A 17,237-nucleotide genomic window follows, 5' to 3' on the forward strand; every position below is an offset into this window, starting at 1 on the left:
TATATCTCCGTCGAGATAAGTGTACGTACAATATATCTCCGTCGAGATAAGTGTACGTACAATATATCTCCGACGAGATAAGTGTACGTACAATATATCTCCGTCGAGATAAGTGTACGTACAATAAATATCCGTCGAGATAAGTGTACTTACAATATATATCCGTCGAGATAAGTGTACTTACAATATATATCCGTCGAGATAAGTGTACTTACAATATATATCCGTCGAGATAAGTGTACTTACAATATATCTCCGTCGAGATAAGTGTACGTACAATATATCTCCGTCGAGATAAGTGTACTTACAATATATATCCGTCGAGATAAGTGTACTTACAATATATATCCGTCGAGATAAGTGTACTTACAATATATATCCGTCGAGATAAGTGTACTTACAATATATATCCGTCGAGATAAGTGTACTTACAATATATATCCGTCGAGATAAGTGTACTTACAATATATATCCGTCGAGATAAGTGTACTTACAATATATATCCGTCGAGATAAGTGTACTTACAATATATCTCCGTCGAGATAAGTGTACTTACAATATATCTCCGTCGAGATAAGTGTACTTACAATATATCTCCGTCGAGATAAGTGTACTTACAATATATCTCCGTCGAGATAAGTGTACGTACAATATATATCCGTCGAGATAAGTGTACGTACAATATATCTCCGTCGAGATAAGTGTACGTACAATATATATCCGACGAGATAAGTGTACGTACAATATATCCGACGAGATAAGTGTACGTACAATATATCCGACTTACAATATATCTTCGACGAGAAAAGTATACAAACACTAGGAATTTACTTCCTGCATAAAATGTTAAAATTACAATAGCAAATAAATATTTATAAACCAAATTTCTTCGATGTAACAGTTTGATTAAGTTACTTTATGATGTACCTCCCGAAACGTATTTTGGGCCTGCTCGGGTACATGTTTCAATAACATTAGCAATATAAAAAGGTGAATATACTTCTCTCGCAAGACACATTTTATATATTTCTGAGTCGATGCATGACGAAATAGTTCGTAACACTTTTTCCCTCAATTCGCCAAGAACGAGAATATGATCTAATCATGGCCGCAGGGATGGGTGCTTTCCCGAGAGATCGTTCCTTATTGAGAAATTACGATTTACCCTTTGGGCTGCTTTTTATAACTATCTATTAATACGCGTATTTAAATCATGTTTCCTGGAAGCTTATCAAAAATTGCATTTCCATATATTTCACTGTTTAGAGCCCGAAGGGAAGAAAAAGACCAATAATATTGAACATTATTATCCAGAACTTCGCTATTTTCAATTGAATGCCGAGTTTTTTTAAGCCTGGTTTTCGTATTTTAGTAGCTAGGTTTTTTCATAATTGGGATTTATCTGATATAGTTTTTTACACGAATTCATATGTTCCGTGTGTTAACTTTTTATCTAATTTTCAAATATAATAAAATAATAATAATAATCCGCTAGGCTAATACCCAAGGCACAGCCTTAGGCTTAAGTCATCAAGCGACTTTTAAAGCCATTAATTCAGGTGGCCGGGTTACAATGCGTAGGAGGGCGGTGGTTACGCTCCCTACACTAATTATTACCTCAACACGTTTTTATGGAAGGGGAAACCGAATAGCTCGGGGGAAAACCCTTTAAACCAGTGGGGAGAGAACTGGCAAACTCAACGCGGAGGGAGTTTTTCCGAATTTCCACCCAGTGCTACAAGCTGGGATCGAACCCGGCTCCTCTTGCTACAAGGCGAAAGTGCTCACCACTCCGCCACACCAAGCAGCGAGTCCGTCAAAACATATTTCCGTCCATGTACTGTCGAGCTTAAGTTGGGACCAGGGCCGCCTCAAACGGGCCCGGGCCCCAAGAGAGCCGTTACTACTGGAGATAGCTATACGTTTTCTGAGAGGAACCCGGGAAAAGTTTACCTCGTTTGTTCAAACAGGGGCCCAGAGGCTGCACGGGCCCTGCTAATTTGTACCGGCTGCCCCCACCCCCCGTATTGTAGGGCTTTGACTACCGGAAACCAAACCAACTAATATTACCATACTCTCGATACGTTTGTCCCAATAACAATAACAACAACAATAATAATAATAATAATAATAATAACAATAATATCAAAAGTAGCATAAGACCCAAAAGTGTGTCAGCTGTACCTTCGCGCCTATTAAAATTTCTAGTGAGACCTAGTCGCATTATTGACTACATAACCCACTAGTTGGAATAGTACTAGCAACGTTATATTTAGTCTATGGTCTGGCGCGATTTTCTCGCCCGTAGACATACCTTCTGAAACGCCTCACTCGGCGGCGCTGGAGCACTTCGGTTTTGATGACGTATTTTCCGACCCCATCTTCGTTTCCCTGTTTTACTTTGCGACAAACTCTCATTAACTACTATACCGTTCTGACACACTTTTGGGTCTTATGATACTTTTGATGATAATAATAATAATAATAATAATAATAACAATAATAACAATAAAAATAATAAAAATATTAATGCTCACCAACAAACTATTCTGGTTCTATACTTCTAATAATGACCCTTTTTATAAAGTAAACTGTATGTTAATATCAGTAAGTAAATTATCAATTTACTTGAATAGCAACAGTAGGCATGGCCTTGAGAAGCTTTGTAATTTCTTTAAAAAAAATAACTTGCGCAACACACGAATATGAAATATTTAGACGCTCTATTATCAACAAAGATTGTAAAGGTCGAAAATGGCCAACTTGATCTAGGTTTTGATGTTTTTTAATGGATGTATAGTGTAGTGGTAGGTAAAAGTGTAAATGCACATTGTAAATAGCATTCCTTCTTAAGTTCATTTGTACGTAAATTTTATCTTTTTTAAATAAATGCCTATCTGATTATCAGATAGGTTTAATAATACAAAAAATTATAATTAATTAAAAAAGAAAAAAATGCCTATCAAGAAGCCATGAACGTAGGTAATCAGAATGTAAAAACTAAAATAGGATAAAATTATTTAATAAAATTTTTACGTATTTGTAACCATCATTTTGAAATGCCCAAAAGAAATGAAATCCATTTGTATAAATGACTAGAAATAACAAAGTGTTGTAAAATAACGGATTTAGGAACTATTGTTTTAACTGATCATATTTCTAATGTTTTTATTGCGTAGAAAAGTTATAGTTTTTGTTGGGTTTTCGTTTAGTTAAGCTAAGTTATTTTAAATGTATTTTTGTGATTTCTACCTAGTCAGGTAGGCTTAAAAAATTAAATAAAAAAAATAATAACAATAATAAGCAAACCCTAATGACGTCACTGCCTTTATCTCCCCGTATCAAAGAGTATACAAACTACGTAACCTAGAGATATAATGACGGTCGAAAGCAGTAAAGGAAGTTGTAGCAACCGGGGGGGAAGGCACTCAGTGAATTTGCACTTCAAATTTCGGTACCGCAGCGCCACTACGGCAGTTTTAAGTGGCAATCATTTTGATTTAGTTCAACATTCTTGAAAATTCCTTAAGGAATTGGTTACCTTTAGGACTTGGCAACGTTAGAGAACAAACGCCTTATTCTTCACTTTTTGAAAATAAACACCGAAACAACGAATCCACAAATTCTAACTAAAAAAATCACGAAACAGTAACCAATTACTGTAACTTTTTTGAATTGACAGATATTAGACAATTAAATATCCAAAATGCCAAATTTAGCACCTCCGCAACACCGTAATTGCCATTTTTCTCCGGTTTTATTATTTATTGTACTAAATACTGCCGTAGTGGCGCTGCGGTACCGAAATTTGAAGTGCAAATTCACTGAGTGCCTCCCCCCCCCCCCCGGTTGCTACAACTTCCTTTACTGCTTTCGACCGTCATTATATCTCTAGGTTACGTAGTTTTTATACTCTTTGCCCGTATAATGCAAATCAGTAACGCGGAACAAATGAGATTTGTAGAAATGCCAATGAAAGGCCCGAATAACGTTACATTTTCTACAATCCGCGGCCTCGCGCATTAAGTGATGAATGTGTGGGCCCGTGACGTCACAAATCAATCGGGCACGCGGGGGGGGGGTTGAACGATGCCTTCCCCCGCAAACATCATTAGCATTCGAAGCCATTTCAACATTCGCCGAAATCCATTAAACCTCTCGGCAGCCAGAGAATCGACTGTTTTATCATCTCTGCAAATACATCCGCCGAAGACCGATCTAAAATCATCTCATAGACTGATCCCAGCCTAGTGTCATGGACGAATTACACCGACAAATATGGATCTTGGAAGAAACATTCGCCGGTAGGTGGCGTAATCGAAATAAGCAGACGGTGCCTGATTACTACATTCGTACGTAGTCTGGACCACAAGTATTTATTCTAATGGTAGTCTGCACCACAAGTATTTATTCTAATGGTAGTCTTGACCACAAGTATTTATTCTAATGTTAGTCTTGACCACAAGTATTTCTTCTATTAGTAGTTTGGATCACAAATATTTATTCTATTGGTAGTCTGGATCACACAAATATTTATTCTATTGGTAGTCTTGACCACAAATATTTATTCTATTAGTAGTTTGGATCACAAATATTTATTCTATTAGTAGTCTTGACCACAAATATTTATTCTATTAGCAGTTTGGATCACAAATATTTTTTCTATTGGTAGTTTGGATCACAAATATTTTTTCTATTGGTAGTCTGGATCACAAATATTTATTCTAATGGTAGTCTTGACCACAAGTATTTATTCTAATGTTAGTCTTGACCACAAGTATTTCTTCTATTAGTAGTTTGGATCACAAATATTTATTCTATTGGTAGTCTGGATCACAAATATTTATTCTATTGGTAGTCTTGACCACAAATATTTATTCTATTAGTAGTTTGGATCACAAATATTTATTCTATTAGTAGTCTTGACCACAAATATTTATTCTATTAGCAGTTTGGATCACAAATATTTTTTCTATTGGTAGTTTGGATCACAAATATTTTTTCTATTGGTAGTCTGGATCACAAATATTTATTCTATTGGTAGTCTTGACCACAAATATTTATTCTATTGGTAGTCTTGACCAAAAATATTTATTCTATTGGTAGTTTGGATCACAAATATTTATTCTATTGGTAGTCTGTATCACAAATATTTATTCTATTAGTAGTCTTGACCACAAATATTTATTCTATTAGTAGTTTGGACCACAAATATTTATTCTATTAGCAGTTTGGACCACAAATATTTATTCTATTAGCAGTTTGGATCACAAATATTTTTTCTATTGGTAGTTTGGATCACAAATATTTTTTCTATTAGTAGTTTGGATCACAAGACTATTCCGTTTAGTCTTGACAACGCATTCTTATAAAACGAAAAACTGCGACGTCTGCTTAGAGAACCTCTAACTCAATCACGCCACTAGCGCTGACCATTTCTTAGATTTCCATTGTTATAGATTCATTAACTTTCTAAATATTAATAAATTTCATTTAAAATTAATATTATTTATCCTTAGGCGTTTAAAAATAAAAAAAATGCAATTAATTTTTCAGAAAAAAATAAATACTACGTAATTTCAGCTGGAGAGATTTGGTTTATAACCGAAATAGACAGTTGGTTGGATCGGTCTATTAATAACGCTGTTCTATAACAATATATACTTATTTCAAGAACGCCAAAAAAAAACTAATAAAATAAAATTCGAATAAATTTATTCCCCAACAGCGAATATTTTGACGTATAATATATTCGATGAGATTATTTCGTTTTAGGGGTCGTTCATAAAATACGTCAAGCAAAACCATCGACTTTCTTCCGACACATATTCACAAATACCCCGATCAATTTCAGCATCATCACCCTTAAAATAACTAAATAACATTATTTATAGTTATAATTAATGATGGGATTATCATTTTTAGATGAATTTCTAAAATTCCCCGACGTTTCCCTGATTTTTAGACGAATTTCTAAAATTCCCCGACGTTTCCCTGATTTTTAGACGAATTTCTAAAATTCCCCCTACATTTCCCTGATTTTTAGATGAATTTCTAAAATTCCCCGACGTTTCCCTGATTTTTAGACAAATTTCTAAAATTCCCCGACATTTCCTTGATTTTTAGACGAATTTCTAAAATTCCCTGACATGTCCCTGATTTTTAGACGAATTTCTAAAATTCCCTGACATTTACCTGATTTTTAGATGTATTTTTAAAATTCCACGAAATTTTCCTGATTTTTAGACGAATTTCTAAAATTCCGACTTCTCCCTGATTTTGAGACCAATTTTTAAAATTCCCTGACTTTTTCAGGAATTCCAGGTTATCCAGGTACCGTGGCAACCCTGCTTAGTAGAATAAAATGAATTCTTGGTGAACCCCGTTCCCGGTAACATTCAGAAACGCTTTTAAAACCCCGTTCCGTGCATTTATAAAGGGCCCCTATCGTTTTGCATTCGTGAGGGTAATTTCTATTTGTTTTTGAAAGGACTCCTTTTCCCATTAAATTCAATGATTTGAGAATCTTGTTCTCATTCTGTTTATTTTTCCAGACAAGAAACCGGTATGTTCTGGGACTGTTGCGTACATAAGGGAAAAAGAGAAAGGATTGAAGAGGGGTGTCTAATTTAATTGCTACCAAACAAGAATAAGACCCATGTTTTATTATCGAAATGAAAAGGTGCTTACTGTCATTTTCTGTTACTTCTATAACTTGAAATTTGTATGATAATTTTATAATGCATGGACCTTGATTTAACGCTTACAAGTTGTAAATTGAAAGCTTAGTTGAAGGTTAAGTCAGTATTAATTTTCTTTTCGAATTTCTGCCAGCAGGTGTAACAAACGGTACCGACAATAATAGCTAGTTATGTTAAAGGGAATATAACCTCAAGTCGTTTTTAAGGGTTTTTTATGTTTTTTATGTTAACAATTTAGGCGGGAAATCACTGACCAGCGCCAAAAATATCTGAAGCCATAGGATGGAGCGGGAAATGGTCGAAGTGTTGGTGTTCCACACCAAAAACCCTGAGGTTATATTCCCTTTAAAGCAGGGTTCGTAGAAAATTTTCGGAATTAAATTCCCAGGCATTTCCAGGTTTTCACTGACCATTTTTCAAGAATAAATGAATGGTATGAGATAAAAAACTTGAAATATTTTCTTTCAAAAATTTATTTGCTTGATTTTTTTGGGGTCATTTTAAAGATCCCTTACTTTTAGAGACCATTTGCAAATTCCCTGACTTTTCCCTTACTTTTAGAGACCATTTGCAAATTCCCTGACTTTTCCCTGACATTTTGGAATAATTTTAAAATTCCCTGACTATTCCCTGACTTTTCCCTGACATTTTGGAATAATTTTAAAATTCCCTGACTATTCCCTGACTTTTCCCTGACATTTTGGAATAATTTTAAAATTCCCTGACTTTTTCCTGACATTTTGGAATAATTTTAAAATTCCCTGACTTTTCCCTGACATTTTGGAATAATTTTAAAATTCCCTGACTTTTCCCTGACATTTTGGAATAATTTTAAAATTCCCTGACTTTTCCCTGACATTTTGGAATAATTTTAAAATTCCCTGACTTTTCCCTGACATTTTGGAATAATTTTAAAATTCCCTGACTTTCCCTGACTTTTTGGAATAATTTTAAAATTCCCTGACTTTTCCCTGACATTTTGGAATAATTTTAAAATTCCCTGACTTTTCCCTGACAATTTGGAATAATTTTAAAATTCCCTGACTTTTCCCTGACCTTTTGGAATAATTTTAAAATTCCCTGACGTTTCCCTGACCTTTTGGAAACTTTTTAAAATTCCCTGACTTTTCCTTGACCTTTTCGAAACTTTTTAAAATTCCCTGACTTTTCCCTGACCATTTGGAATCACTTTAAAATTACCGGACTTTTCGAAACTTTTTAAAATTCCCTGACTTTTCCCTGACATTTGGAAACATTTTCAAATTCCCTGACTTTTTCAGGTTTTCCAGGATTTTCAGGTAGTGTACGAACCCTGGTCAAAGGCAAATTTCAAGTTTGAATTTTGAAGGGCAATTTTACCAGACGATTTTGTACCTCTTTGTAAACAAATTGTTCGCGTCTTAAAACTTTTCAGATAAGGCCTATAAAACTAAATTTGAAAAAAAAATCATATTTCAATTAGTATTAGCATAAGAGTCATGGGCTCTGTAACGTCACATGACGTCAATCGTGATTTTCCAATAGAAAACATATTTGCGCCAAAAATAGTGGCCATGGCCAAAGTTATAATAAACGTTTTTTGCCTTGTGCATATTCTACGTAAAAATGAAGGTACGAATTTTCGACTTTACACAATATTTTTTTTTGGTAACTAAAATCTTATTGTGTAAAGTCGAAAATTTGTACCTTCATTTTTACGTTAGCTGTTCTATGGTGTTCTGTATGAAATTTAGGAATCAAGGTTGGCATTTTTTTTATTTAAAAAAAATCAAATCAATCCATTTTTTTTATTTAAATCTGATTTTTTATTATAATTTTGAATTTATTGATTTTTATACAATTTATGACTATTCCTGTATAATTAACGGATATTTTACTTTATCAGTTAGCTAATCTTGAATTAAAGAAATTTTAATTAAATTTAATTACTATTTAATATTTTAGTTTGCTCAGATTTTCTATGTATTTTGGTTTTTTAAGAACGTATTTTTTGCTATATTTTATTCCTCCATTGAAATACATTGTGTTTTAAATCACTGATTTTTTAAATTACTTGATTTAAATCAAATCGATTAAATTTATTTTTGACTGCTATTTCGATAATAGCAATATTAGATAGTTAGCAGACATCTGGTTATAGGTTTAAAAGTTACCGCGTCAGTGACGTCACGAAATAGCCTCAATTCATTGGTTTAATTTGAAATAGTTTTATATCTCAGACAAATGGTACACCCAAAAAGCGCTCACCTATCCGATTAAATTTGAGTGTTGGTCCTGCAGAAAGTGTGTCAACTTTTTCTGTTCACACTGCTTAATTTACTGCCAATTAATTTAACAAATTCGGTGACCAAATTTTAAAAGTTCTACAATCTGAACGCTCCGTAATTAATTTTTATCAACAAATTCAACTGTTCACGATAGTGTTGTAAGTCGGAAAAATTTCGGTATTTTTCCGAAAAAATTTTAAAGGTTTTCATTTGGTAACACTATTAATGTTTTGTAGTATGTTTACTGATATTAGACATTTTATATCGATAAAAAGTTTCAGATTCTTATTTTTCCAATTTGCGGAAAATTACAACACAAGTGCACGAAGTCCATACTAAGAGGCATGTAGAAAAATGACATATCATGCAGGAACCAAATATTTGACCTTTTAGGTCATTGGACTACGCAGAAATAAGCACCTAATCTTAAGTTTCACAGTTAGCATCTGACGAAAGTTTACAAACACAAACTCTGAAATATTATTCGAATGCCAAAATCTAAAGTAAATACTGACTGCATTTTAGTACAATTTTAACGACGTAAAGTAGACCTATTGAACCCCTATTTGACTTCCAAATGTTAGGCCGCTAAAATGTTTAAAGGAGAGAATCGTATGCTATTTAAATTTGAAAATTTTGGAATTCGAAATTTCGACGCCAGGGAAATCGATGAATTCTTCGTAAAACTGTCTATCCAATAAACGCTACAACTTGTTTGTTTTAGTTTAGAGTATTAATGCGTTAAGTTTCCGGAATTAACTTTTACAGATAATAACAGTCGAAGATTCATCCGCCCTGCAATTCGTAGCACATACTTTTGTATTTATATTTCAGTGCTACAAACATATTACTACGTATTACCAGAAGTTAATATTAATGTCTAGTATGAGATAAGTATCCAAATGAAACCGCTTAGTGTTAATTTCCCGCCAAATCGCCAATAACATTAGCAATATTGTATAAATTACATTGTCGCGAAGGTAAAAAGTAATATAAAACCCTGGAAAATTGTAAAAAGTGCTTCTCTAAGCACGTTATTTTTCGGGAAATAAAAAGAAAATTGAATTGATTGAAGATAGATGTATACTTATCTCGTAAGAGCTATATTATTTACTTCTGGTATTACCGAAATTACTAATAAATGTGTAATATTATAAATTACAAGTATAAAAACAAGTTGGCAGGCCAAAATATACCTCTCCTCGGAAGAGTTTTTAATTTTCAGTAAAGCGTAACTGTATCCGTGGTTCTGCGGTAGAACGCTCACCTGTCGTGCAAGAGGGCTCGGGTTCGAATCCCGGCCGATTAAAAAATTATACTACACCCAATGACAAAAAGAGGGCGCTTTTGGAAAAACCTTTTCCCTGATTCTAAGAAACTGGGTACGCAGTGATTACCCTTTGCCCCGAAAATGCGAACGCGTTCGCAGGCCTGACAGACAGACCCACCCACAGACAGACAGACACGGTGGTTGTATAACCCCTCCTAGGAGAGGTAATAAGAAATAGTGTTTACGATAGATAATTTAAATTTCCAAACACAAATTTAAATATTTTAGGTTTTTGACGGAGTTCCAAACATTAATACTTAAACTTAAATATATTTATTATAATAATTTATACGTATGAAGCCATGAAAGAGATTTTATCATAAATAATTTAAAGTTCCTAAAAAGACTTGTATCACAAACAAATTACCAACATTTTAAATAATTTAGGTTTTCTTCGGAGAACCTCAAACGTTTATTAATTAAATCTAAATATATGCATTTAAATTTATACGTACGCAGCCATGAAAGTGATTTTATCATAAATAATTTAAATTTCCAAAAAGACCTGTATCACAAACACAAATTAACAACATTTTAAATATTTTAGGGTTTTGTCCGAAACTTCAAACGTTATTACTTAAACTTAAATTTATTTATTATAATAATTTATACGCACGCAGCTATAAAAGAGCTCTTACCACATATAATTTAAATTTGCCAAACAAAAGGCATGTATCACAAAATATTTACCAACATTATAAATATTAAAGTTTCTTTTGGAAACTTTATTAACTTAAAGTGTTGGTTGCACGAAATTTTAGCTATGGCTAATTAATGATTCATTAGAAAGAGCAAACATTTTATAGCAAGTACAGAAAATTTCATCAAAATTGGTTAAGTGGTCTTTGAATTATTATAAAAACAAGTCGAAATGGTGGAAATCGAGTTTTTCGGCGAATTTCCAGACTTTCTCGGCACCCATGACGACAGAAAATGCGAAGCGTATCATTGGCTAATTGTCTGTAATACATTTCTTTACATCTGGGATTAAAAGCAGGTTGATTTAATACCCAGGAAAAAGTCCTACGCAGTAGTAATTGAAATAGGCATACACAAGCCTACGTAGTAGAAAAACGATATGAAACCGAAGGCTCCTCGTAAATTTTTTGTTAAATATTTTTTATTTCGATAATAAGCCTAATATTATGATAAAAAGCTCTGGTTTGAAAACTTCTACAAGTAAACAGAATCCCTCCATTTCAGTTCCTTCTATTTTAGGAATAAAACTACAGCTTTGATTTTCCCCAAATTTCTCGTGCTACGGAGGAGAGAAATTCGCCGAAAATTTCAGGATTTTGGGGAGCGAAAAAGGTCAGTTTCGGAAATTTGCTTCGACAATAACATTTTTGGAAACGGAACGTCCTGGGCTTCAAAACAAGCCCGCACTCATTCGTTTTTATTACTATCGATTTTTCGTGCAACCAACACTTTAAATATTTATCAAAACCAGAGACCAAAATAACAAAAATACCCAATATCAAAGTCCAAAAGCGCGATTTAAATTAACTGGCACATCATTAGCAAAATAATAAGGGGGTGCCAAATTAGGGTTTTACGGCGAATCAACACAAACACAGTTACGAGAGACAAAATGAAAACAAAACTAACCAGAAAACTATAACGGATGAGTACGAAGGTTCCTACATCGTACGAATCGAGTTCTCCTGGCGGAGATTCCTGGCGACTGAAAATCGAATATACGCAGCTCCAAGCAAATTCTCTTTCCCGAAAACGGGCAAATCAGGTCAGGGAGACACCGCACAGAATATCTACGAGCCAAACGAAAAAAGGTTTGAAACACTTTTAAAAGAGCAAAAAATAATACACATTTTGTACGTAGGCGGGTTAAAAAATAATCCTTGCTATGAAAAGTATATAATAGAACTTTTACAAGATAAGTATATAGTGCTTTCCTAGCATGCTACGATTTTGAAAACTTGTTACGTCACAGCTGTAGTGTTCATAGTGTCCGCCATGACAGTTACCGTTTATTATCAATAGAGTGCTTTCAATTCGAATGTAATTTGCATATTGACAAAAAAAGGTAACTGTCATGGTGGCCACTATTAACACTACAGCTGAAACGTTCAAAGTTTTCCAAATCGTATCAGCCGAAAGCACTCTATAGGCAAATTACGTAATTAACGTCGTGAGTTTCGAATTGAAAGCACTCTATACACAAATACTCTTTTAAAATTGACACTCTGTAGGGATATTTAACTATTCATAAACAATTATTAAAAATTTAAAATATAAATTATCTTTTTCAAATAAATTTCTAAATGAATTTTATTATTAGTTGACTTTCTATGTCTACTTTATTTGCCACTATCAAACACAAATAAGTCATTTACAAATAAAAAAAATAAAAAAAATTATTATGCAAGTTTGAAAAAATCATTAGGGCAACCTCAAATTCGGGCAAAATTTTTCAAATGATTCTGTTACCCTTATGATTAATCTCCAACGTATTTGTTTGGCTTCCGAAAAGTATTTTTTTTAAATAAACACGAGCATGCGAAAATACATGTTTCAAGTGAATAACATTAACACTTAACAGTATGGAGATGTGTAATACTTCTCTCTTACGAAATATATTAATCTTTTGGCAAAATAAATAATTTTGTTAAAGGATTTAAAGGGAATATAATATCTTTATGGAAGACCCCTTCAATTTTTTAAATTATTAATAATAATAATAATAATCAGCTAGGCTAAAATTACTCTATACAGTGGCGCCAAACAAGTCTAAAGCCAAAGGCAAGAGCGGTCAGAACTGCAAACGTTGGTGTTTCACACCAAATAACTGAGGTTATATTCCCTTTAAGCTTCTGAGGGTTCTTAGTTGAATCCCGTAAAACAGAAGATAGGAGAAAAAGGATAATGGATACTTCTTTCTAAGGGAGATACTTATATACTTCTGCTAATAACTCCACGAAGCGCAATATCTTTTTCAATAAAGTGTCCTCGAAGTCGATATAGAGCCGAAAAATTACGACTCTTTGAATAAAATCAGCATCAACCTTGTAGTAAAGTTTGATTTGTAGGGACGACGCGTGATTGAAGCGGACGATAGCGGTTTCTCTACTTCGGTTTGCGTAATGATATTCGCGATAACCTCGATTTTAGGCAGGTACCGACGACCCACGCTAAAAGTGATGTCCCCAAAAAATGAGAAGGGGATTTTGCATTCGAAGCTTTGGCAGAAAATAAAGCTTAACACGTTCTGACGAAATGACTAGGGTACTTTCTTCAAAATTCGATAAGATAAAAAGACACGCTATTTACAACTTGGGGAAATTTTATAAGTACAGGGGTTTCATATTTCGTTGTTCGATTTACAAATTTTTCAAAGCAAAAAAATGGTTTTTCAATTAACAAGATATTTTAAAAAATTGTGAGTGCATTATTTGCTGCCAATGAGTTTGTAAAAAAAATTGGAAAATTTTAAATACATGACAATGTAATTTAAAAAAATAAATATACATGATAATGTAATTTTAAAAATAAATATACATTATTATGCAATTTAAAAAATAAATATACATGATAATGTAATTTTAAAAAATAAATTTACATGATAATGTAATTAAAAATATACATGATAATGCAATTTAAAAAAATAAATATACATGATAATGTAATTTTAAAAAATAAATATACATGATAATGTAATTTTAAAACATAAATATACATGAGAATGCAATTTTAAAACATAAATAAATGATAATGCAATTTTAAAAATAAATAAATGATACTGTAATTTTAAAAATAAATAAATGATACTGTAATTTTAAAAAGAAATAAATGATAATGTAATTTTATAAAATAAATAAATTATAATGTAATTTAAAAAAATAAAAATAAAAAATAAATAAATTATAGTGCAATTTTAAAAAATAAATGTTATTTAAAAAAGATTCAATAAACGAAACGATAATGTAAATTTAAAAAATAGATTTTTAAATAATTGAGTGTAAATTTCAAAAATTAATTTTAAATGAATGATAATGTAATTTAAAGAAAAATAAATAATGTAATTTAAAGAAAAATAAATAATGTAATTTAAAAAAATGAATTTTTAAATAATTGATAAAGTAATTTAAAAAAAAAATTTTTAAATAAATGATAGAGTAATTTAAAAAAAAAATAAAAAAATGATAAGGTAATTTAAATAAAATCAATAAATGATGTTATTTTAAAAATAATTTTTAAATAATTGATAGAGTAATTTTCAATAAATTTCAAGTGTTACGATTATGAATTAGTTTAGCGCTGTTTAAAATTTCCAGTTTTCGAAACCTTTTCAATAAAACATTAATTTTAACTGAGTTTTAAAAAATGAATTTAAATAATCGAGTGTAATTTAAAAATAAATAAATGATTTAATTTGATTAAAAGAATAAATAAATGATTTAATTTGATTAAAAAAATCAGTAAACGATGTAATTTAAAAAATGAATTTTTAAATAATAATTTTCAAATTTTCAATAAATTTCCATTTATTTTCAATTGACTTTAAAAAAAAACATTTTTAAAAAAGTGTTACGATTATAAACTAGTAATTTCGCGATGTTTCAAATTTACAATTTACAAACCATTTTCAATAAAACATTAATTTTAACTAAATTTGAAAAAAAATACTTTTATTTTATGAATTTGTAATTTCACCGAGTTATAAAAATTAGTATTTTCCAACTGAGTTCAAAGTGACAATGAAAATTTTAATATATTACAAACAATTTATAACACAAGTTTCAAGTTCCACGTACAATTAATAGTTGCCATTTAAATTTAAAAAATAACCAAACACTCTGTACATGACAGATTAAATTCGCCGAATAAACGATAATAATGAAAGTCAATGAATGAATCCAATAATTAATTACTTTTCATATATAGTCAATTGAATAGCAATGGTCTTAGCGTGGGCAGACGACTGGTTTAGGTATATCCAAGGGCAAACGAAAGCGATTCAGAAAATTGTACTTCATTTTTTACAAAAGTAATGAATGAAATTCTTTTTCTATTTTACTATTAAGCCTACATAACATGCCTAATGAATTAAGGTAATTAAGATGGTTTGTGCGCGAGCAGCTGTTTCGCCCCAGGATACAATTCAATTACTCGAAGAAAAAGATTGGATTCGAATAATGTAATAGGGATATTTAACATTCTTAATATTGTAGCAAATTAGTAATTCCGCGTACTTTGTGTCACCTGCGAGGTATAATTATCTCCGTTACGCCTCCTTTATTCTTTACTTATCTGATTACATTTTAATTGCTTTATCAACAATAGTCGATAGAGAAAGCTTAAGTTTATGCTCATTAGGGTGAGCCTCAGTATTTTCAGTACTACTTTTCCCTGAACATTTTTAGAGATTGAGGAGACCATTTTTAGAGATTGAGGAGACCATTTTTAGAGATTGAGGAGACCATTTTTAGAGATTGAGGAGACCATTTTTAGAGATTGAGGAGACCATTTTTAGAGATTGAGGAGACCATTTTTAGAGATTGAGGAGACCATTTTTAGAGATTTTCCCTGACAATTTTTAGAGATTTTCCCTGACAATTTTTAGAGATTTTCCCTGACAATTTTTAGAGATTTTCCCTGACAATTTTTAGAGATTTTCCCTGACAATTTTTAGAGATTTTCCCTGACAATTTTTAGAGATTTTCCCTGACAATTTTTAGAGATTTTCCCTGACAATTTTTAGAGATTTTCCCTGACGATTTTTAGAGATTTTCTTTGACGATTTTTAGAGATTTTCTTTGACCATTTTTAGAGATTTTCTTTGACCATTTTTAGAGATTTTCTTTGACGATTTTTAGAGATTTTCTTTGACGATTTTTAGAGATTTTCTTTGACGATTTTTAGAGATTTTCTTTGACGATTTTTAGAGATTTTCTTTGACGATTTTTAGAGATTTTCTTTGACCATTTTTAGAGATTTTCTTTGACCATTTTTAGAGATTTTCTTTGACGATTTTTAGAGATTTTCTTTGACCATTTTTAGAGATTTTCTTTGACCATTTTTAGAGATTTTCTTTGACGATTTTTAGAGATTTTCTTTGACGATTTTTAGAGATTTTCTTTGACGATTTTTAGAGATTTTCTTTGACCATTTTTAGAGATTTTCTTTGACCATTTTTAGAGATTTTCTTTGACGATTTTTAGAGATTTTCTTTGACCATTTTTAGAGATTTTCTTTGACCATTTTTAGAGATTTTCTTTGACCATTTTTAGAGATTTTCTTTGACCATTTTTAGAGATTTTCTTTGACGATTTTTAGAGATTTTCTTTGACCATTTTTAGAGATTTTCTTTGACGATTTTGAGGGTCAAAATTAGATCAGGGTGACCACCGGAAACCCCCAATTTTTGGAACGAAAAATAGGAAATTCACAGTCGTTTTATAAGAAATTATATAGGAATAATTTTAATATAGATAAAAGAAATTATTTTAAAGCAACTTTGGTTTAATAATAATATTACATTTAATAAGAAAACATCACAGACTTTGTAACTAGATAGGTATTAAGGTAATATTAAATTTTCATTTTAAAAATGCAGCCAGCCGTAAAAGCCAATGAAATTAGTGCTTTAATAAAAGATGGCTGTTTTTGGGAGATTTTTAACAAACTTTAAAACTATATTTAAATCAAAACGCAAAGTATGAAAAATTTATCGAAATATAGGAAAATATAAGAAAATTGCCAAATTATCCTGAAGACAATCGATATAGAAGAAATATAAAATATAGGAAGTATGGTCACCATGTTAACTTTATATTTTTCTTCAAACAGAAGTTAATAAATTTACCAAGAATGTATTTTTTTGATGGTTAGGGAGATTGGTTATATCGAGGGCCTAACTTTTCCCTCAATTCCCTGACATTTGGCAACCCTGCTAATATAGTGATAGTTAAAGATAAAGGA

At 31.4% G+C, this 17,237-nt stretch overlaps 1 protein-coding gene across 1 annotated transcript in view; it reads right to left on the reverse strand.

Moving 5' to 3' along the window:
• Window positions 1–17,237, reverse strand: part of LOC149951480 (uncharacterized) — a 126,029-nt gene that overhangs the window by 85,323 nt on the left and 23,469 nt on the right. Inside the window, exon 2 of the mRNA XM_090168067.1 lies at window positions 11,907–12,067. The gene's annotated coding sequence lies outside the window, so the exon portion shown is untranslated. The remainder of the gene's footprint in view (window positions 1–11,906; window positions 12,068–17,237) is intronic.

Source organism: Leiobunum rupestre, chromosome 3 (genome assembly GCF_980474605.1).
Source record: "Leiobunum rupestre chromosome 3, qqLeiRupe1.1.hap1, whole genome shotgun sequence".
NCBI classification, from domain to species: Eukaryota; Metazoa; Arthropoda; class Arachnida; order Opiliones; family Sclerosomatidae; genus Leiobunum; species Leiobunum rupestre.